The sequence below is a fragment of the Bombus terrestris genome, chromosome 13 (assembly GCF_910591885.1).
Source record: "Bombus terrestris chromosome 13, iyBomTerr1.2, whole genome shotgun sequence".
NCBI lineage: Eukaryota > Metazoa > Arthropoda > Insecta > Hymenoptera > Apidae > Bombus > Bombus terrestris.
The window spans coordinates 593606-616716 of record NC_063281.1 but is presented as its reverse complement, the minus strand read 5'-3'; the positions used below and the strand labels follow the sequence as shown (position 1 = coordinate 616716).

At 36.4% G+C, this 23111-nt stretch overlaps 1 long non-coding RNA gene across 1 annotated transcript; it reads left to right on the top strand.

Annotated features, from left to right (window-relative positions):
• Positions 1 to 15569: 15569 nt before the first annotated feature.
• LOC125386165 lies at positions 15570 to 21831 on the top strand. Its single transcript, XR_007226067.1, has 3 exons — positions 15570 to 15967; positions 21277 to 21476; positions 21579 to 21831. It is a non-coding gene; the product is annotated as an uncharacterized LOC125386165 (long non-coding RNA).
• The last annotated feature ends 1280 nt before the right edge of the window (positions 21832 to 23111 follow it).

The window sequence follows — 23111 nt, the reverse complement described above, 5'->3', positions numbered from 1 at the left end:
AGTTGCGGTTGAATGCGACTCGACCAGTCTTTAACTCACCGATTACGTTATCGCTCGTGTTTAATGAGCGCAGCGGAATGGTGACTGGATGAGCCCAGGATGGGAAGAATTCAGTTGAAAATACTAGCGATTGTTGACAAATATCGTTCTAATAGAATTTGCGGAACTGGGTAATTGTAGATGCAATAATAGAAAAAACGCTGCTAGGCTACAGCTTTAACCATTTCGTGAATATTGGGATAATACGTTTCAAGCTAATATATACCTTTTGTATGTCTTGGGATATACGCCCTTGAAAATCTTGATCATCCTGGGAGTCTTGAGATTCTTGGTAGATTTGACAGTCTTGAGAACTTATATAGGTTTCGGAAGCTTGAGTATTCAATATTTTACAATCGTTCAGATTACTTTTATCTAGTATCATTGATATTAAATATTAAAGTCTGGAAAGTTCGGGTTATCATAAAGACTAGTCATGATTTTGAGGATGTTCAGTGTGATTCCAATTTATCGTCGTGTATATATACAAGATTCGAAACGGTCAAAATGTTTCAGATCTAATGATCACCTATATGTAATCTTCAAATGGCTTCGACCGTCAATGGAATGACCTTTATGACTTATCATGATCTTTAAACGATCTTCACTCTCAATGACACGGCCTCAATGACTCTCTCACAACCTCTAAATTGGTCTCCAATTACAGTATTTCAACAACCTCTCATCAAATCCATCAAATCCTAATATCTAGACTCGTTAGAAACGAATTTCGCTTGTATCCTTTCAAGTAGAAATTCATCTATATAAAGCAGACATTCTCACCTCCGTTCATAAAAATCTTTCTCATTCCCATGCGTCATGGTCATGTAGCACTCTTTATTCCATAATTAATGCAATGAAGGGCAGAGGTGGCTCGAAAAGATTCGATTCCTCGTTCACGTAACCGCGATAACTCAACATAGTTAATCCTGTCGCGTCGGCGTATTAGTAATCCTTAGTTCGCACGTGACCCCGCGCCGTAATATCTCTCCTCATTAATTGCAATTAAGTAAATCCCCGTGGGCACGATCGTGCTGGCGCGTTATATCGCGCGCATCTTCGCGCGCTGCATCATCCTCTCCACAAGACTCTTCCGATCGAGATGCGCACACGAGAGTGCATTGCACTCCCTGCACTCGAGCAGGCAGCATTATATCGTCGGTCGTGCGTTAATTACGCCGCCGAGAGAACGTTTATCGCGAATTATTTTGGATAAGGCGAGTCGAATTCGTGACGCGGCCACATTTGCGAACTTCGCGTAGGAAGCACCTGTTGGAACAACAATCCCTATCACAGCAATAAACTTTGCAAATAAGCTCGCATGGAGATAATAGACCACTACTTTGTATTTTTATTTTTATTTGATACATTCACTATCAAGCATATTTCCACAAACTTTCCGCTTACGCCTCTTACGCACTCACTTAGAAGTCTTGAGGAGAATTATCACATATATTTGCCGCAAAATTAAAAAAAATACATAGTTAGGGACGAAAGTATTTGTACAGATAGAATGTAGGAATAAAACGATTAATATATATTTTCTGTATTGCTAAATATGTATATAGAAATATTATAAATAATGTCAATGTTTGTGTATGCTTATTAATACAAGTCTCTGTTATAATTTATAATATACAATTCCATATATTTGAATATATTTAATAATAAGTATAGAAAATATTGCTCCTTTTATCTCTATATTACAACTGTATGAAGACTTTTGTCTTTCACTGTATAGATGAATTATTATTAACATAAATGAACTATATTATTAGTACTATAATTAATATTATAATAACAGTATATTAATAATAATTAATACTATATTATCAAAAATAATAACAACCTTGAGAACGTATAAATAATTACGTCGATGGGAGATGTAAACAAAAAACTCGGAGATGGTTAATGGTGACTGTCATGGTAATGAGTATACATATGAACCATATTTCTTTGATAAACCTGAATAATCAGTTTAAGAATTGATTAAGTAAGAATTTAAATAAGATGTTGTTAGAGTCATAAACTTTAGAATAACTAGATGTGTAATTAGTTATTGGAATATTAGAATATAATAAATGCTAAATCTGTTCTTATTTTCTTTTAGGAATTAGATAGTACAGCTTATAGAAATTGGACCATTCATTTGCATTTGCACATACAATGACAATTACTACGAAAAGTATTTGTACTGTTAATGTATGAGAGGATTTGGAGAGAATAAAAAGTTAAAATTTATTTACAAATTATCTAAATTTAGCTCTACATGTAGGTTACTCTCTGAAGGATTCGACAACACACTCGCTTGCTTGTTTATTTTCTTCTAATCGTTTCTAATCGTTTTTGTCTCAACCGAGACTTGGACGTCCTGCGACGCTCGCATACACTCTAGGGAGGGGATGCATACATGTGCTGCTCGTTCTTCGCTCCCTCACTCTCGCACGTACAATATAAATGTACTATCTATTAAATATGTACATACCTTTATTTTCTAGTTAAGTGTCTTTTTATCAACTTACATGTTTCATTTCCATAGTATCAAATTTTTGCAATCGTATAGAAGTACTATTGAATGGCGCGAAACTTTAATATTTTTCGACCTAATTAATTAATTATATCTTTTTAATCTAATATCTAAGATCTTTTAATATCTAAGTACTATAATAAATACAATGGCGTGTAAATACTTTTTGTAACCATTATAAATGAAACTAAGTAATCTCAGCAACTGTACGTTTATCTTTTATACACGCGCTTAAATCTTTAAGATTTTACTTTTACCTTTTAATTAAATTTCGAAATATTCAAGTTGAGTATTATACATGTCCAAATTGCCTATAACAATAAAAAGAACTTCATATGCAAGAATCGTCTTGACTTGATAATCGAATTACAAATCTAACCATGTTTTCAGAGAATCGTTACGAAGAAGCGATTTTTCATTCTTCATTTGTTTCTCGATCGCTCGGAGGCAGCAGCTTTGTATAATTTATTGCTAGAAGAGAGGGGCACTGATCGAGTGCATTTTAACTGGCCGTAAACGGCTTCTTTTTCACTGTCAGCTTGAGAGACTACAGATAGAAGGGAAATCACATGGCTTCGAGCGAGCAGTCAGCAGACTACAAAAAATTTTTTCGTAACGCCCGAGAACAAACGCGATTAATCAGCTCGTTAAATCGACGTATATTGAAATAATCGATTTTATTTGCTTCTTCTATCGCACTTGAGTATTTTAACCACGATCGATAAATCTCTACGCCGATTCCTTAGGTTTCCTAAAATTCTTTTTTCTACAGCATCGTCGATATTTGCTAGCAAATATTTGCAGGAAATTCGGGAAAGCTAACAGGTTCGATATTCCGCAGACAGAATTTTCGATGGTGCTTAATCTAATCGCGGCGGATAATCCGGATAAAAAGTGTCGTAGACGGAACAACTGTTCGCCTAGTTGTCGTAAAAACTGCGTTCAGGAAGTATAGTGCGGTCGAACACCTGGCAGTACGCAAACATTCAAGAAATAGGAAATGCAAATCTGTTGATAGATAATTGCGTGTACGAACGGTCGAGCCGTGCGCCTATACGTTCGCTGTTATACTCTCGTTTGTTTTCCCTGCGCCTAGTCTCTAATCCTCGGCCACGGTGTGTACACTACACCGCTGTAAATTATACGAATACCAAATATTTTTAAACACATCTAATCATGTAATTTCAACAGAAATCAGTCTGAGATAAAAGTTGAATAAATTCTGGATATTCGGTAGATCATTACAATAAAGAAACAATGTTTCATTTTATTTTTATAAGACTATGGAGTGACAAATAATCCTAATATTCAATCTGATCCAATTATTATCCAATCGTATATACGTATTTCGTTGGATAAAAAAGAAATTAAAGAACTGAATACATTGTTTAGTGCATTAATTTTTTCAACCTACCATTAAATCTGATAAACTTCGGTATCTTAGGCTCTACAAAAATAAAATATTACTAACCAGCTACTAGTAACTTTTCTAGTTTTCTAAACTTAAACTTAAATCATCTCAACTTTCAGAAAGGAATCGAACTAGATTGTTTAATAAGTTAATTCCTTCAATCGTGTCCCACTAATTTTGTTATTCGATCTCCATAAAAATAAATAATGTTTGCAGCTCTTTTTAATTTATCCGAATCGTTGGACGAAATATCTTGAGTTCTAATGAACAGACATGAGGAATACAGTCGGAGACAAAAATAAATGGACAGATAATGGAAATAGGTTGTGAATGGAGTTTAATGGAACCAGTACTAGCGTCGTACGTTTAAATTTTATTTATTATATATTGTTATAGTATACAGATTATTTGGTAAGTAATTGAAATTAATATTTACACTTTTGTGTAAACAAGCCGCATTTAACGAAACTCCATCGATGCTTATTGCCATTACCTGTACACTATACACTTATTTTTGTTGCCACTTACAGCTCGTCCAAAGCATCACGTGAACGACATTGCATTACAAGATATCTCGTTCCAAGCGTATCACAAAATGCCATAAACGATATTGCATGGCGAGATATTTCACCGATAGATGCGAAAACATTAATCATATCCCATCAAGTTCATTATTTCAATCCCTATAAGAACAAAGAAATGATCAACCACCTACCAACTATCTTCCTATCTTCCTAAACTGAAAGCTTAACCACCGTAACAGAAAAAAGAAACGAAGGAAAGCAGGTCGCCTAATGGGTTAATTCCTCGGACTCTTTCCACGTGTAATGGATTACGCGGCGCGGTTATCAGGCTGTCGTTGAGCATATCGAGTGTCCCGACGCAACGGCCTTACCTGTCACCCCGTGCATAGAAGTTGCGTGCAACACGCAGTAATCTACGGGCCATTAGCCACGATGCCCTATAAGCGGCACACGCGATACACGCTTGGAATATCGAGTGTCCATACGACAGGAGAAGCGGAGAAAGAAGCAAGCAATCGGGACACACGAGACACTTCCTTGTGTTGAGCGGCGAGTCGCATCCTTTCATCAGTCTTTCCTCATCCCTTCTCTTTAACCCGAAAAATTCTCTGCGAGCGAGACGCTCTTTCTTCGGGCCGGCAGCCACTGCACCAAGGGGCAAGCAACGACAACCGAGAGACGAGCTGCATGTGGCAGCTGTGACGGCCCTCGTCACGTGGCGCACGTGCAAGTGCAACGAAAACTAAAAAAGAGGGAATCTCGCAGCTCGAAACGAGAGACCGACCCCAGCCGCCGCCGCAGAGACTTGGCTCCAATATTGTCTACTATCAGAAAAAAGTATGCCGACTTGCGCAATTAATGACTGTTACGCGGTATTGATTGAGTTTCATCAACAAGATTTTTTGCAGCAGATACTTCTTGAATCTTGAATCGAGAAATTTTAATAAAGGTAATTTTGAATACTTCTTTGTAGGATAAAAACGATAATTGTAAAAGTAATTTTTCAGTAAATTAATGCGGATTTTGTATATTGTTTTAATATCTTCTTGCGTCTTTTTCTTATACCTTCGCGTGATTTAACATCTTCTTAGGAAGTATTGTAGAAATAAAATAAGATACAAGTCAGTGTATTTGCCAATTCTGTTTCCATATTCGTATTTCTTCAAACCAGACCTTATTTCAATACAAATCTTATTTCTTCAATACCAGAATGTATTAGTGAAGTCATACATACACGAGGAAGCATAACGAAATATTAAGAAAATGCTATTTCCTTGCGAGTTCAAAATTTTCTGTCAGAGATTGTGTACTTTTGATCGACAGTATATGTCGTTTTTAATAATAAATGTACTTATACGATTTTCCTATCTCGTAGGTATATCATTCTCCTAAAGGAATATCTATCGATATTTCTATCGATATTTCGCGTGGTTCACCCCGGCAGCCTCGGTTTGCCACTTTTTCCTCTCGCGATGCCCGCTGGTCGAAATATATAAATTAACGCACTTATGTAGCACCCTACGGCTATTCGCTGTTACCCTGGTGCTACACCTGCGTTTGGGGCGCTGAGCGCTGACAATTACCCGGCGATCGATGTATGGCCCCAGGGGTGAAGCTCGGCACACCGAAAACAGCCACGAAAACAAGGAACAGCCGTGCTATTGTCGGCTGGAACGCGAGGGGGAGGCTACGGCGCCGCACCGGTATACATATATGGCAAATTGCAGATAATCGCCAGCCATTTGTTTGCAAGAGTGCATAGTCTTCTCTCGTAAGGTCTCCTCCACCTTCCACTTGCACCATCCCCTTTCTTTCATCCAACTCTTGTTTCTTCTTCTTTCCTGATACCGTTTCCCTTCCTGCGCTCCATACGCCTACGAAATTGCAACGTACATGCATCATTCTTACGCGATTTCACCCTTTCCGGACTAACGGGACAACATAAATTTATGTAAATTTATCTCTATAGACATAACCGAAGGAGAATGTTTCTGCTACTAAATATTACAGCAAGTACTTTGCTTTGAGTATTTTATATACATATTTTATTTAACTGCATTAGCATCCACAGTCTAATTATTACAATTTTTCTGTCATCCAGTTGTGAGGTTTATTAGGAAAATAAAATTTTACTATAAATGGGACTACATATCTTATTTAAAAAATTATACTGAATCTATCTGTTCTAAATTTAAGTATACCATAGTCGCTATTATTGTATGACTGCATTCGTTGTTGAAAGAGAAATTGATCTCAGAATGGTTTTCCATAGAAGAACATCAGTGATTTGCTTATGATAGCCCTCTAGATATTCGTAAACCATCTTCTTGCACCCTACTTCCTGCTGAATGCTCGGTTCACTCGCTCGTAGTAGGTCGCCTATGCTTGTAATTCCTCTTTCTGTGAGCAAATTGCCGGCCAAACACGGGAACCGAAAATGGTCCAACGTATCACAAAAGTGCCGAGTTTTACTTTTACAACGGCAAAAATGATTCGTATATTGACGGTTCTTGCGATGCGACGAGCTTCGTTGATCGCGAGGAACAGCTGCGGCTCGATGGACAGTCACTGGCAGAATATGCTCTGAACCTAAGTTGAAGATAAAGGTTACTGGCAATAATACGTTTATAATCTTTACTCTATCTATCGGTAGATAACTTCAGCGAAAAAAAAAAATTTGAACCGGTTCTGAATATGTACATACGTATACATACAGAAATCACAATGTAACTATTGGAAGTATACAGTTCGCAAAGTATTTGAACAATCAATGATTCACTATATTAATAAGCTTCGATATTTAATGAGATCATCTTCAACGCTAATATTGCGTGTTTAAGACCATTATTCATTTAGCATACTAACTTTTCACTAACCGTTTGTTTACGATAAATGTCTTGTAACTTGTATATAGATTTTCTGATTGCTTTGAAATTTTCCTATTATAATCACGATGGTCCTGTCTCGTTACGGTACTAAGGAAATTTCAAAAAGTTTCGTATAGTATAATGCACATGATTCGGAAAAGCCTTTTATGCTAACTATTACTTTTAACTACTTTTGCGGGTCATTGTATATTTTCAGATTCATTTCAAGTTTTACCAATATGTATATTCATGATAGTTGTGTCTTGTTATAGTGCTAATGAGATTTCAAAATATCTCATACAACACGCATCATATATATTCATACAAAAGTGTTTATAACTAGGTACATATTCAAATACTTTCACGTTTCAAGATGTATTTTTATTAACCTACTTGCATAAATATAAGAGAAAAAAATAGAAATTCGTATAAGCAGTAGACCATGGACAAGTTGCTCACAGAAAGTGTTATGGGTCGAATTTTATTCCGCGAAATTTAGTGACGCAACGAGGAGTTCGTTTATCGGACCCGGACACGTCTTTGCACTCGAGCGGATCGCGAACTTGAGGAATCACTTAAGAGAGATCCTCTCAAGGCGTACGCTTTGCATATTACATTGTAATATCTCTTCCGCCGCGGCATGGTGTCGCGTCACGGAGAATGTTGAACGTTCCAAGGGAAGAAAAGAAAAAAGCCGCAGCGAAGATCGAATTTCTGCCAGGAGATCGTCGTCTTGACGGCGACGCGACGATATTTTACCCCTTATCCGTGGCAAAGCGACAGGAGCGAATCGGCCGTGACTTTATTATCGTCGTGTGGGCGTACCTTGGTCATCCTGACAACTATTCGCGTGCACGCGAACAAATACAGCGTGGCTTACACGGCTTCTAGAGGATTCGATTCCAATAGCTGTAACGACGCCCGAATCGCCCGATCTTGATCCAATAATCGTTTCACGGAAATTAAGACTAGGTAGGTGTTACATTCGTTTGCTTACCTTGATTTTATCCGAGTTTACTGACAATGGCCTCGCCACTATCAGATTTCCGACGGAAAGATCTTCCGAGTGGAATATTTTATCGAATGATAAATTCATTGAAATCTTACGATAAATTTCTCTTCTATTTTATACAATCATGCAGTGAACATACATATCTACATACATTACGTTAATATTCGGACGCAGCACTGTATTTATTGCTTCGTATAAAAAGGGATGATTTAAGCAGTGTGTTGTTTATTTTACGAAAATATGGCTTATTTATTAGGGCTTAAAAATACGCAAACATCATCTTTTTAACAATAAGATTTAATCGTACGGTAGATTTTTCAAATATCGTCGTATTTTCATATCATGCTAATGTTTCGATACTTGTTTACGTTCTACGATCTAGCAATTCTTAGAAACAGTTCGAGCAATGAAACAGATTTATTTTATATAATTAATTTACATAATAAAGGCCAGAAAGAATTAACACCGATAGTTTTATGATACATCAAGAAATTTAATGCTACGAAAAGGAAAGAGTATTAGTTTTGATGAAAGATAATTTAAAATTTATCATAGGGAAAGGGTAAAAGTTATCGTGAAATTACACATTTATTAGTATTAATTGTTGTAGATATTATTGGAAGCTATAAGGAAGACCGCACAGAATTTAAGAAACAAAGGGGACAACCCCTTCTTCCTTAAAAATGCATTGTGCAATTAGATATTATTATTAGGAAGAAATTGTTTACGTATTTTCAAGTTACAATAGACAAGGTACATATTCTCGTAAAATTTAAATCCCTTTTTGTATAAATCAACAAATACAGAGACAGTACTGTATTCGAATATTAAGCTAGCTGTAAGTAAGTGTATGACCCGATTGTCTATATTTTTCTCAATTTCTCAAATTTATTGGCCAAAAATATAATTATTGTCCAATTTAAAAAAAAAGCATAATTCTCTCCCATGAAACTATTAGTCGAAAGAAGGTCGTATGGACAATCGTAAATTCCAATGTGAACTTTAAAAAGTAACATTTGTAACGTTGTCACTTCTTCTGCCTTTTACGATAGTTTATGGAATTGATCGATGTCCAAGTTTCGTTTCATCATTGAAACCTGGAATGAATATATTGATACTTATTGCTTATATTTTCATTTAGAAGCATTCGTATCTTTTGTAGCTAAATATTCATAGTTGGAGGAAAATGTATTACACGGGTAGAATCTGAGAATGTATATAGAAATTACAAGATATTTCTTTCAAACATATGTTTAGTAAAAAACTAGTACGCAGGATGAATAGGTATTTTGAAGATATTAAATAATTGACTGTCTAAATACCTTTCTAATGTCTGCAAAGCGCACATGTACATACTTGTACTAAATATCTCGTAATTTCTATATTTATTTTGAGATTTCTTCCAAATTTTATCAATATAATTGCGATAGTGAAATCCTGTAACAGTGCCAGTAAAATTTCAAAATAGTTCGTATAACACACGTAACATATTCATAAAAGCGTTGTCTGCAAGCGTTCGAATACTTCCGCTAGCCTGCGTATTTACATTTTGATTCCTCTCTCACAACCACACACAACTCTTTTCACGACAAAAATCCACATAACCAATGTAAAATAATAACTATACCACTCCCGATTCTTTGTTGAATCTCCTGGAAAGGTGACCGCAAGCAGTACAACTCCGTAGGGTGCGTATATCTGCCAGAGGCACTGCCAGAAGCAAGAAACAAAATACAATCCAAGAAAAAAGAAGATGAAACGAAAGAGAAGTAACCGAAGAAGGAAGAATTTGACGAGGTTGGCTCGCTAAACAAAGTATCAAACTTATTGTTGCGTTTTCCCTTTCGTAAATTCGCGGCAGCTTGGGTTGGTCGCATGGCAGCAGGACGATTTACAAAGCTGGACGCGTGCCTTTTCGTGCAGAGCAACCGACCGTGAATTCGGTCGCAGCCCATTGGGTAGAGTGGAACGACGATGCCCACGCAATGGGCATCCATCAAGGGTCCCAAACGGGCAAAGGACTTTGTCGAGTAATGGCGACTCTACAAAAAGTTTGCAGCACGCGCGGGGCAAGGGGGAAAGACGCGCGGACAACGAGACCAAGAGCGAACGAACTGTCGCGTTCCGTCGTATCGAAGAAAGAGCAAAAGAGAGGGAGGTAAGGGCCCTGGGACGATTCTTAAGGGCCTCATAAAACCGGCAAAGTGCCACGCCGCCACCCACGTGCCTTCTCGAGAAGCGAGAAAATACGTCCAAGCTATGGTGCGGCGAAACGAAGCAGCTGGTGCATCGAGCGTGCCGGTCTATTTGACTTTTTTTAATTTCGACGATATACCGACGGACGTACCACTGGCTGTCAGTGCGGAGAGGAAGATTGCACAGCGGGACGTACGACCAAGAGGGATGAACGTCGAGTAACGAGCGCTTTTCGACGCGAGAACAGCGAAATTAGCGGGTATCGCTGTGCTGAGGGAGATCGGCCAGTGTTTGGTCGAGTGATTGAATATGCTGAAGTCGGGTAAGTTTGGAAATTTAATATGCATGCTTCTTGTAGTTCTAGAAGGCGTGTAGGCAGAGTCACGGAAGCGTTCCTACCTTTTTAATTATTAATTCGGTAGGTGGCGAATGTTTGATGTATCAAATTGGTAGTTTCAAACAGAGTCTTGTATTTGCTGCAGGATATTTTATGTAATAAACAAATACGAGAGAAGAGGTTCAGAATAGTGAAGCTTATCGTGAATTATGAGCATAAACAAAATTTTAATGTACATATAACGATGAAAAACATTTTGATTTATCCAACGTTTTATTAAAACTGCTGGAAAAGAAACACATTTTAGTTTATTCTATTGATTCAAAATGGTATTCGCAATTCGTCATAATAATTAAAGAATGTATGTGACGAAAGTTATCTGAAGCCGTCATAAATAACAGAAAGTTTCTCAAAAAGCAGTATAAGAGTATATAAGTTCATAATTTGCTAATAAATAATAATAATAAAGAAATAAACATAAATGATAAAAATAAGTAAATAAACATAATTCGATAAAATATCATACATCCCTGTAAGAAAGATTTCCCTAGTTTTATTCAAAGAATGTTTCATTCTTATAAATCATTTTCTACAAAAAATAAAAATCGTTTAATAAAGCTACGTAAATTTATTAAAATCTCCATTGATATCGTTTCTGCTTTCTTTAATGAAGTTTCTTTAAATGAGATTACAAAGAGATATTTAAAACATCGTGAATAAATTCGACAGCCATTGGAAACTACGTTTCTCAACAAAACGGCGGTTTGGTTACCTCAGCCTCCAGCAACTTATTGTTTGGTACTTCTATTTATCGCTTGGAGCAGACCGTCTGAGAGAACTGGCCATTGATCATCTGTCTCTTTCAGACCCTCGAGAAATTCGCAAAGAGCACCGAAGCGCGTCAAATTTTCAGGAAATAGTGAATGAATTGCCACTACAAAGTCGGTCGCTCGACTCTTCATAGGAAGAGTCCCTTGCAAAGGTTCATTGATGGCGATATCTCGCATCTTGAATGAATTTCGCGTTTTTCTTCGTCAGTCAGTCAGAACGCTACGCGTTATGTTCGGTCAAAAAAAGACACGCAGTGACGGAAACATGAAACGATTATGCATCGGTCAGATGCAGATGTTACTTTAGATAAGTTTAAGATGTGTTTGAATGAAGATTAATTACAAATATGAAAGTGATTAAAGAATACGAGGGAAATAGTATTTAAGATAACTGGAGAAATGAATTAGAAAATTTTAGAACGTGTAATTTCTAAAATCTTCGATAACATAAAAGTTTGCAAACTAGAATGCGAAAAAATTCGAATGTTAATAATTTAAAACTGGGATTTAATTTAGATAATCCAGATATTTGAAAATTTGAAAATTCGAATATTCGAAACTTTGAAAATTTTGTTATTTAAATATCCGATATATCGGAAATTTCAAAATGCAATAGCACAAAGATTTACAAATTGAAGTATTTAAACATTCGAGTACATAATTTAAATAAGAACGTGAATCTTTGAAAATTAGAAAATTTAAATATCTGGTAACTATTTGGAAAATGTGAAAATGTATACTTTTCAATATCTTCTATTTACATTTATCTTTTTACAATTTCTATCATAAAATACTCATACCACTTCCCTGAACATTTTTGCTCCAAAATATCATTAAAAAATACAAACTTTTTAAACTTTTTATTTAGACCTTCACGATCTTTTCTACGTTTCACTGAAAGATCATGGTTCTGCTATACAAATATCTGTATATACCACTCTCAATAGGCACTAAAGCATAATATATAAGATCGGCAGAAGTGCCTTTAGAAGAGGAAAACTTCACTTCCCAATAGGATATTCAGAGGATGTCAATGAGAACAGCAATAACATTCGCCCATTTCTGGAAAAGCCGCAAAATAGGAGAAGAAGCAATTCTCAAGGTACTAGGCTCGACAATTACTTAGCCAATAAAAGAACGATGGGAGTCGATTCACTTCGAATTATTCTACAATATCCTCGCCATGGGTTGCAACGAGAACGCAGTAACATGGTTGGCTGCAGATGGACCATCCGCCAAAGATGAAGTTTAAGCATCAATGAACTCCAAAACCGTGGGCGAGTCTTATCCTGAATGACTTTTCATTCAGAACTCTTGCTCTATTCTATTCAAAACGATCCTCAACCTTTTCGCGAAACGGAAATCAAAAAACATTCACTGCGACTTCCACTTTGTAAGGTAAGTTTCGAACGAATGAAATTCTGAACAATGTTAAATATACGTAACTGAATCGCTTAGATATTGAAATACCTTGGCCCAGCCTTGGGAAAATGTTATTCGGAATGAAATAAAAAATAACAATTTGAGGTAATGAATTATTTCAATTAATTTATTATTTGAATCTTAGAAATAACATAGAAAAAGTAACTTTATTTTGGTGGAAACTCAAATAAGTTATTTTCAGATAATATTTCATTTGAGTTGATTAAATCGTTCAAATAAAATAAGAGATTGTGACGATCATGTTTGAATCATTTTTCAAATATATTGACTTTAACTGTGAATCATATTATTATATTAACTTCGAATGCAAATCACCTTCGTTCTTAATCCTCTGAGCTAAATCAAAATTTCGTCTTTCAATCTTTTCGAGAAAAATTTCTATATTTATTGCGACATGTTTTAAATGTTATATTTAACCAAACGATTTATATTTATATGATACTATAAGGCTTTTTGTGTGTATAAAAAGGAGAACCACTGGGTTCGAGAGACGCAAAGGCAGAACCAAGAAGTATAATGTCTTTCATAGCGGCAAGCAATTTGAAAGTGCGACAATGGGAGGAACCGGAACGCCTTCTCGACTTCACTGAAATTCGAGTGCACTCAACTTGGAGTTTCGTGACAATGCAAAAGGTATATGACCGTGCTAAAATCGTCGTTTGCTATACATGTCACAGTCGACATACAATGCTTCCAAATACAATGTATTTGAATTGAAGCCGTCCAATAAAAAGCAACTGAAATTACGACACAGGAAAAACGTAACATCCGTCATCAATTTCCATCCCAATTACCAATGTTTGTAAATTTTCATAAAACGAATAAAAAAACCATTCAATACAATTTATTACAAATTCTAAAATCAACCAGAATATATAAAAATGAAATATTAAATTTTCAAACTGACTAGAAGTATAAAATATTTGACCACACCCGACTACTTTCCAAGAATAGACAGAAATGTTCAAAGAAAGAAAGAAAGAAAGAAAGAAAGAGCGAAAGAAGTCGGATACAGAAAACAATGGCTCGATTTTTGCGAGAGCGGCGAAAAAGGAGGAGGAATAAAAAATTTCTATTCTCTCTACTCCCCTAAGCGAAGATGTTTGGCATATTTGTCACATTCGAGTAATTCTACGGTGGTGTGCACCTGCCTCGGCACGAACCGGCAACAAGACACCAGGAGGATTCATGGTGAACGTAGAGAATAGTAGGTAGCCGGCCACGCTTGTTCTTATTTGTTTGTTTCGGCCTCGTATCTTCGAGCCTAATCGCTTGGAACCAAAAACTCGGCGAATCTCGCTGGAATTTTTGGGGCAGAAGTGAATCCTGATAAAAATCGTCCCGACGTGTTTGGCTGCCTCTCTCTCTCTCTCTCTCTCTCTCTCTCTCGCGTCACTTTTGTCCACGTGGAGGAACGAAACTGGTGAAACCGCTCGTCATGAGACAATTTCGTAAATTTCGATGTAATCGTCCGTGAAAAAGCACTCGAAAAATATAAGAGAACAATGGCTGGATACCAACGCTTTTTAATCGTCTCTAGCCTTATAGTTCGTTTAACAAAAATTATGAAATATTAGGCTATCTAGGAAGTTCGTACAGAAACGTAGCCTTTTTATGGAATTAGTATTTGCTGAACTACAGTACCAGTATAATTCATTGAACATCGTAAGCAAAATATTAATCGTTGTTTATCTTATAATCTTTCCTTGGAAAAGCTTTTCTTTTTTAATCGTAAGTTCATTGAAGTAGTTTCTAAAGCAATCAATTCTATGACGTTGAAAGATTTTGTGAAAACCGAAATAAATAGAATTTCTACTAAATAAACGAGATGTCTACCTAAGAGTAAATGAAACAAAACATTCTAGCCAAGGCTCAACATTTTGTTGTCTAACTTTATTTAGGCAAAACAAATACTTCCATCCTTTCATTTCGGACTTTTCAAATTATCTTGTATATAAGACGTCATCTAAACATCAAATTAACTCAACTCAAATCAAAATACTCTTTCTAAGCAGAGAATAAACTCTAACTAATCGATAATTACAAATTTGCCCTTTCTTCCACTCCAAACTTCGCAGATACATAAAATGCCACCCAACCAAACTCGATCCACCTCAAATTCCCCTAATCAATTTCAAATTCTTTCCCAACTCTAATCCACCTGCAAGAAACATCCCTAACTCCACGATATTTATCACAATTTATCCTTCAACGATCCGCGAGAAGAACTCTCTCCTCCATTTCTTTCTCGCACGATCATGCGGCATCGGTTGCTCGCTCGTCGCGTCGGCAAGAAGAATGCGCAGGCTCGCCGTTTAAGGACGCCGATTAGTCTCGTTGCCCTAATCGGTCGTGACGCGCGCGCGTAAAATAATCGCCGCCTGACGAATGCGCGGAATCCTCCGCCGCGCCGCGACATCCATGATTATCCGGCGTGCCGCGGTTTTATCGTCACAAACGCGAGTTTCTCCTTCGGTCAACGAACGAGTCACCCGGTATTATGGAGCCTAAATCTCTGGCAACGAGCGAAGCAAATTATTCGGAATTCTCCGACCGAAGATGCCTGCCAAGATATACGTCGTGGCCGTTTCGCTGGCCTGTCTCCGTGGTCAATCCGATAAATGCATTTACGGTCGCATTGTGCGATAACATACTACGCATACTGCATGCGGCTCTGACTGGGGGAAAAAGAGCTCGTGATTCAACCACCGAAGCACCAGAGGCAAGATGAAAGCTTTCGACGACGTGACTTTTGTACTCTATGGCCTTTCTGAATATACGGTATCGGATGCAATTATAAATTATAAGACATTTGCATATGCGTATGTTTCGTATATAGCGTATAATCATTTCATTGCTGAAACCGTACTAACACATTGTGCTAGTTATAACATGTTATATATAATTAGTTAAAATTAAGTAAAGCGTTACTTGTATTTCTTAAAATGTTATTTTGTAAAGTAAAGATCGTAAACATTTCTTCTATGCTATTTTTCATACCAATCTGCTAAGGTAAGTAGAGACAAAATTGATATAATTGTAGCACATTCTTGTGAATTGTGTCATGACCGCTGTATCGCAGGTCGTAACGAGTTTCCTCTTTTTCCTCTTCTCCTCTCGATCACTGAGCGATTCAGACATATAATTATAAAGTGTGAAATGCATAGACTGATCATATTTTATCATTATTTTTTTTTTATCCGAAGAAAAAGTTCAAGTGGAAACGGAAAATTCAAATCTGGCAAAGACCCATATTATTGTGCCTTTGAATACTAACGATTATTTTGGTTTACAAGGTCTAGAGGCAAATGATCTTTGAACAGATTGTTATTACCGTTTCTTGTAATCTTCAGCCAGAGTTATATAACAAGGTTAACTTTTTGTGGTAACGTCCGTCAATATAAATGTATGAACGTGCTCCCTAAGGTAGAATATTATTGTCCTTTCTTCGATCGGCATGGTAACATTGAGCGAACGACGATTACAACTGGCATGCATTATCTCTGTACTTATTTTAATACTCCTTTCTTTATCAAACAAACCTACACGTTTAATCCACCTGATATTTATTTTATTTTTAAAATTACACATTTATTTTTATCATATTTATTATTATTTATTATTATGTATGATCTATTTTATTTTATTAAGATAAGGACCACGACATTTGACAGATTAGGTTTCATGTTTGCATAAAGTTGTATTGTTGTAAGAGATACCATTGTAAAAGAAAGACACTTTTGGAACAACCTAATAAACTATAACTATAAAACCAAAACTATTAGGACATCGGCTGATATTTAGTAGAAACTGTATTTTCATTGCTTTTATTTTCCAAGTATCTTATTATAAATTTGTTACTTCATTCATACTATGCGTATCTTTCAATGTAGATTATAATATCAAATCCCGAATGAAGTAAAATTTGTTAGAGATTTTCAACGAACGTAACGAAAATGTATGACCGGCGGTGTACATCGATTGAAAACATACGAAGCATTCCTTTTTACCTGCTAAATTACTATACAATCTCCAATATTTATCCTTAAAGTGCACAATTTCATCCATCGATTACAAATCTTTCCTCAACCCCTCTCTAATCAAAAACCAATCAACATCTTATTCCCTGTAAACCCGCCCCTTCCGCGTCTAATTTAACGCATCACAATTTATCCCACATTGATTACTCACCGAGAGCAAGAATTTCATCCTTTCTAAATCAAAAGCGATCCGTCCACCTCCCACGGGGTTCTCTTTGGCTCAGGATGGAGGCGAGAGAGAGCAAAATAAAAACGAGCGGCTTTCCTGAGAGCCGTGTTCGATCTCGTCTACCCCGGTAGGTCCTTAATGACTTGTACAAATGAAGTTTCGGTAAAAAGGAAGAGGAACTGTTCTGGCGCCCACGGTGCAAACGGCAGCCACTTATCACGGCCATGATGGAGGCCTCGGGAGGGAGTCAAGAATGGGAAGAGGACTGAAATTCAACATCGTTTCCATCGACGAGACTCCATTTCACGGTATAACGCAACGTGCATCCACGCCAAGATAAAAGCCTCCAACTGGCTAACGAGATATAGCGTTCGTTTATTTTCCCACTTAGACCGTCCAACGGTATATAGGTAACCTGTCGGTATTGATACGGAAACGATTCGACGGACTCTTGATGAAGACCTTAACGCCAAAGAGAAGCCACGTCTTTCAGAGTCAATCAGCTGTTTCCAAAGGAGCGTTACCACCGCGTCGTGTGCTTTAGGAGCTGATAAGTGGGAATGGATATTCTTGCGTGGCTATGATCTTTGTTCGCCTGTAAATTTTGATTCCCTTAATCATTTCGAGAATGGAGAAGATATCGCCGATATATTTTGATTCTATAATTACTGAAGATTATGAAATAGCAGTATCGTAATTTCACACTCTGTAAAATACATTGCAAAAATGTCATCTATTAAAGTTATACAAGTTTCGAAAGTAATGGAAGAGGTTACAATATTTGACATACCAAAGGAAATATGCTCAACAGCGACTACTTGCTTGAAGAATAGCAAAAAAAAAAAAAAAAAGAAAAAAGAAACGATCCTGATTTTATAAAAGACAGTCTTCGTAAAGAAACAACAGACAATTTAAAAAAATATCGCATATCATGAAACAATCAGAAAGAAACCCCGAGCCGATAAATAAAGAGATTAAAGAGTACGTGAAGCAACGAGTTAAACGAAAGTTCGATCGAAACAAAAATGACCAAAGATCGTTGCACGTTATTAAAACTGAATGAGAAAGTCTTCGAATTCCTAGGAAGGGAATAAAGAAGATGGATTTTCGCTGAAAAGCATAAGAATCGAGGGAGGCTGACATGTGTCTACAAGAGCGAAACATCTTCATAAACTTCAATCTCTTCTTCCGAAGTCGATCGGTTTGCCGAAAAACTCAGGGTCTCCGTGTGCGCGTTAATCCAATACTAGTTTTTATCAAGGGCCAGGTTTCAACGACGCGGACGATCGCTCATTGTAAATCGATAGGTTGCTGCTCGATGAGTCCGTGACTTCGCGCAAAAACCAATTCTGGCTCCTTTCGTCGAGCAAGCAGACCGCCGAACGAAGAAATATTTCCCAGGCTCCTCTGATATTACGGAATTCGCCGGGACAACATCATTCGTGCAGCTGCACCGTATCTTGGAATGGAAGCCGAGAACAAATTTCGTCTCGTACGCGGCTAGCGATGGAATCAAGTTCCATTTGTGCGCGTGATAGAAAATATTATTACGATACATATGTTATTCGTTTGTTATATCTAGACTGTGAGTTCTGATGCATTTATGCAAGATTCGAAGATGCAAAGATGCACGAAATGCAGCAAAATATCGAATTACGCAAAAATATATAAAATATGAAAGATATAGTACTCGTTATAGTATTTAATAGATGAATAATTACATTCCGCAAAATATGGACTTGCATAAATAATCTAATAATATTCGCATAAATATCAGCAGTGTAATTATATCATTATTCATGGATAATACTTTTAATAGGTTCTTCAAGGCATTTTCTTATGGAAATCTGTATATTCACTGGAGATAATAATCCTGTTTCTTGTTTGTGTATTTAATTAGTTGAAACAGGTACAATTAAAATGAAAATAAAATGTTGCTTTTGTTACGAATTACGATTGAAGTTGGAATATCGAAAAATTCTGAAAGAAAAGGAAACGAATTTAAATATCAAGATTTTAGAATCAGCAAACTTCATAAGTTATGAAGTAAGTAATAAAATATTTCATGTAATCTCACAATTTGCAAAATGAAGAACAAATATTAAAAACGAATTCAGTGTTTCATGTTCAAATCAATTTTCAAATTATACAAAATGCATTAAGCTTTGATTCCATTCGCGGTACACTCGATTCCATCGCTTCAGTGAACCTACGTGATTTTTTTCAATCGTTCCTTAGATATTTCGTCAAGCTTGCCGACCGCCACTGATCGATGCAACGACGAAGTCCAGATTGTTATTGTTAACCACCACAGCCGAACTCTCTGTTGCGGTTTTTACTTATACGAATCCTGAAAAATTCGAATCGAATCTTCTCTGCCTCTCGCTTCCGTTTCTTCTGGTTAAAAACGACGTTAAGACGCGATCTTCCCTTCTCACGCGTCAAGTTAAACGACGATATAATGTGGCTGGAGCTTGAAAGCACGGGGGGAGTTCTGATCCAGAACCGCAAGCGAGCAATTCGTATACAAATGCGATACTTAAGTGGCGACACTTCATAACAAGGCGATTCGAAAACTGGTCCGGAAGCGGGCTCCCCTATCTCATTTCGCCCCAAGTGGCGCACAGACTGACAACTAGGGGGACTTGCTGTTTTCGTTTCTTTTCTCCTCTTTCCTTCATTGTGTTACCACTAACAGCAAGTGTAACGGATTCGATGTACGCTGCACTCGAGGGGTTCAACTATTATATTTGGTGAAATGTACTCTCATTGTCCCTTTGTCAACGGAGGGGAGAGGGGTTGGGGGGGGGCAAATCAACGATCCCGAGCTGTCTGTAGTTATTTTAGGTATTTTGCTTCTGCCTTATTCTATCCGATGGTCGATTGTTCCAGTGAATCTGTCGAACATGTGTGATCAGTCGTGTTCGATTTTTTGAAGGATAGCTACATATACTACCGTTCAAAAGTATGCTTTTTTTAATGCAATATAATTTAGTTACAAAAACAATGACAGAAAGGCTCAAGATGACTTTATACTTTGTTAGACCCTATATTATTTTTGATTTGAATTTATTTTTGAGAGGTAATATGCAATAAGGGAACTGGCATCTGTAAATATCAAACATTATCATACAGTTTCGTCATTTAAGGAGTTACCTTTAATTCGTTTACTTGTCAATGTGTCTATATAAAATAGAGGTTTTTTTCGAACTGATAGAAGGATTATTCTGAGTAATTCTAAAAATAATATTTCAAATATGTTAACACTTGGATGAGTCGCGTATTTAAGTTTAACATACCAATAATAAACAATTAAAATAAGCAATTACTATTTCATATGCTATAGATATTGTGTCTAACTACATGGAGATAGTAAGTTGCTTTTAATCTATCTAGTAGAATGCGGATATCTATGGAAATTCATATTTTTATGAAAATCATTACAGAAATAGGACCTAGACAGAGATTTGTTTCAGTCAATAAATATTATAACGTGTATTTTGGATATTTTATACATTTTTGTCCCTTGTGTGCATTCTATGCATTTTTGCACATCTACATTTCTCACAATTGCACAAAAATCTGCAATATAATCATTTGCTATTAATTCATATATTTTACCATTTATATACATATATAAATTATATATACTTTATCATTTATTTTATATTTATATTTATATAATATTTATGCATATAAATATAAATCGAGCAAACTGTCCACATACTCTTATGAGCGACACTGTATTAAAACAAGACATGAAGATATAAAGATATTAAGACACAATTGTTAGATGCATATTATTTTTCGCACATTTGTTTGCTTATAATAAAATCATTCTTGAAGAATATAAATAAAAGACAAAATATACGTTTCTGTAGGGTATGTCCAAGTTGCCTTCTAAAAGGGGATGTAAGAGCTGGATATTAAAATATTCAAATAAAATGACAAGGCTCTGTTTCAAACGAGGCACATATTTTGCTCGGTGCTCCCAACTTCCAACACGTTTCGTCACGAATCGAGAATTGTCACGTGCTCCGTGAAAGAAGATTACCCCACTCGAAGAACGAGTTTCATCCAGGTAATTTCACGTTTGATAAATGACTCGTATATTCAAATAATTTCAACCCCAATTGAACCAGCTGGCTGCTGTTTACCATTATCCTTTTTTACCTTTTTTCAGCAAGTGTAACGGATGCGAATACATTGACCACATTTCCTTTCATCAAAAGTGTCACGTACATGTACTGATAAAAACTTCGTGCACTTCGTGTTCTTCGTACTCTTCATATTTTCGGGCATTAACAGCGGAAATGTAGAATGATATACAGAAACATTTAAATATTAATCCTGTTTCATTAAAGTTTCATATAACAAATAATTCGTCATTATAGAATTCGAAAAGGAATATTTTAGAACTTGAAGAATTTATAAACTGAAAAAGATATATTGAAAATAAACTGAGATAACGAAGAAAATATCTCTTGGGTTGTAAGTTGTAGCACGAAATATAGGTTTTTTAACATCAATTTTACAAATCTTTTTCCTGTAACTAATAATAAAAGTATTTTAATATTTCTAGAAATCTTACGTATCATTTCGAAGTTTCACAGTAGAATTTTCTCTGTGTTATATGTAATTTTCATCATGTAACATTTACGTATATGAAAGATTAATCGTCAGAGCTAGTACATTTCATATGATATCTACAATTTAACTACATACATATCTACAATCTAAACTATTAAAAATTATTCGAAACTCTAACGTAAAATTCGAAGCATTCTTGAAACGTTACACAACAATTACTTTGTACGTCTGCGTTTTTCCTAACTCTTCAGATATCTCATATAATTAAAAAGGTAACTAGCCAGTCAAATCACGAAACGAAAGCACGCACGTTCGTTAAACAAATAAACCTATCCGGTATATTAATTGCGATAGCGAAACTCATTCTGTTGGCGACACGTTCTCTTCCTTTACGGCGAAACGCTGAAAAATGACCTTGCGACGTCGGCGTCATTAAGCTTCATTTACAATCCACACCTCATTATAATACAGCGGCGTGGTTGGACTGGAAGGGATACCCCTTGAGATTAGTTCGGAAAAAGCAGCTAACGACTGGCGGCGTCGACGACACCGAGAAAAAATTGCTTTTGCAGCCAGCAGCGGCGAAAGGAGCGGAGAGATGCGTGCTGCCGCTCCAGCCTGAGCAATCGCTCATGATTTCGTTGGTTTTTGCTCATCAATTCAAGCCACACCGCTCCTTTTCCAACCCTCTTACCGTGCCTTTCCGACGATAGTCGCCAACTACGCTCACCAACATTCGAAACACTCTGCTTTTTGCACGTCACATCTATTGTTGCGTCCTATTTGTGACCGATACGTAACGTTGCCTGAAGCTACTTGAATTACGAACAACTTACATTTTGATTATACAGGCTGTAACCATGGAACGACGGACAAAGAGGTGATTTCACGTGAAAAAATAACTCTAAGATATGGTCAAAATAACATTTTTTCATGCAAATACGCTTCGCTTTCGGGAAAATCGAATTAAAAAATTTGCTCGGCTAATTACCGGCCGATTGCTGGTAAACAATCAGTAGGAGATTTGTGTTACACGAAATAAATAAAACTTAGGAAATAAGCCCTAAAATGTGGAACATAATTTTTCCATTTAAGGCTTCATCTTTAAGAAGATAGATTTTGGATG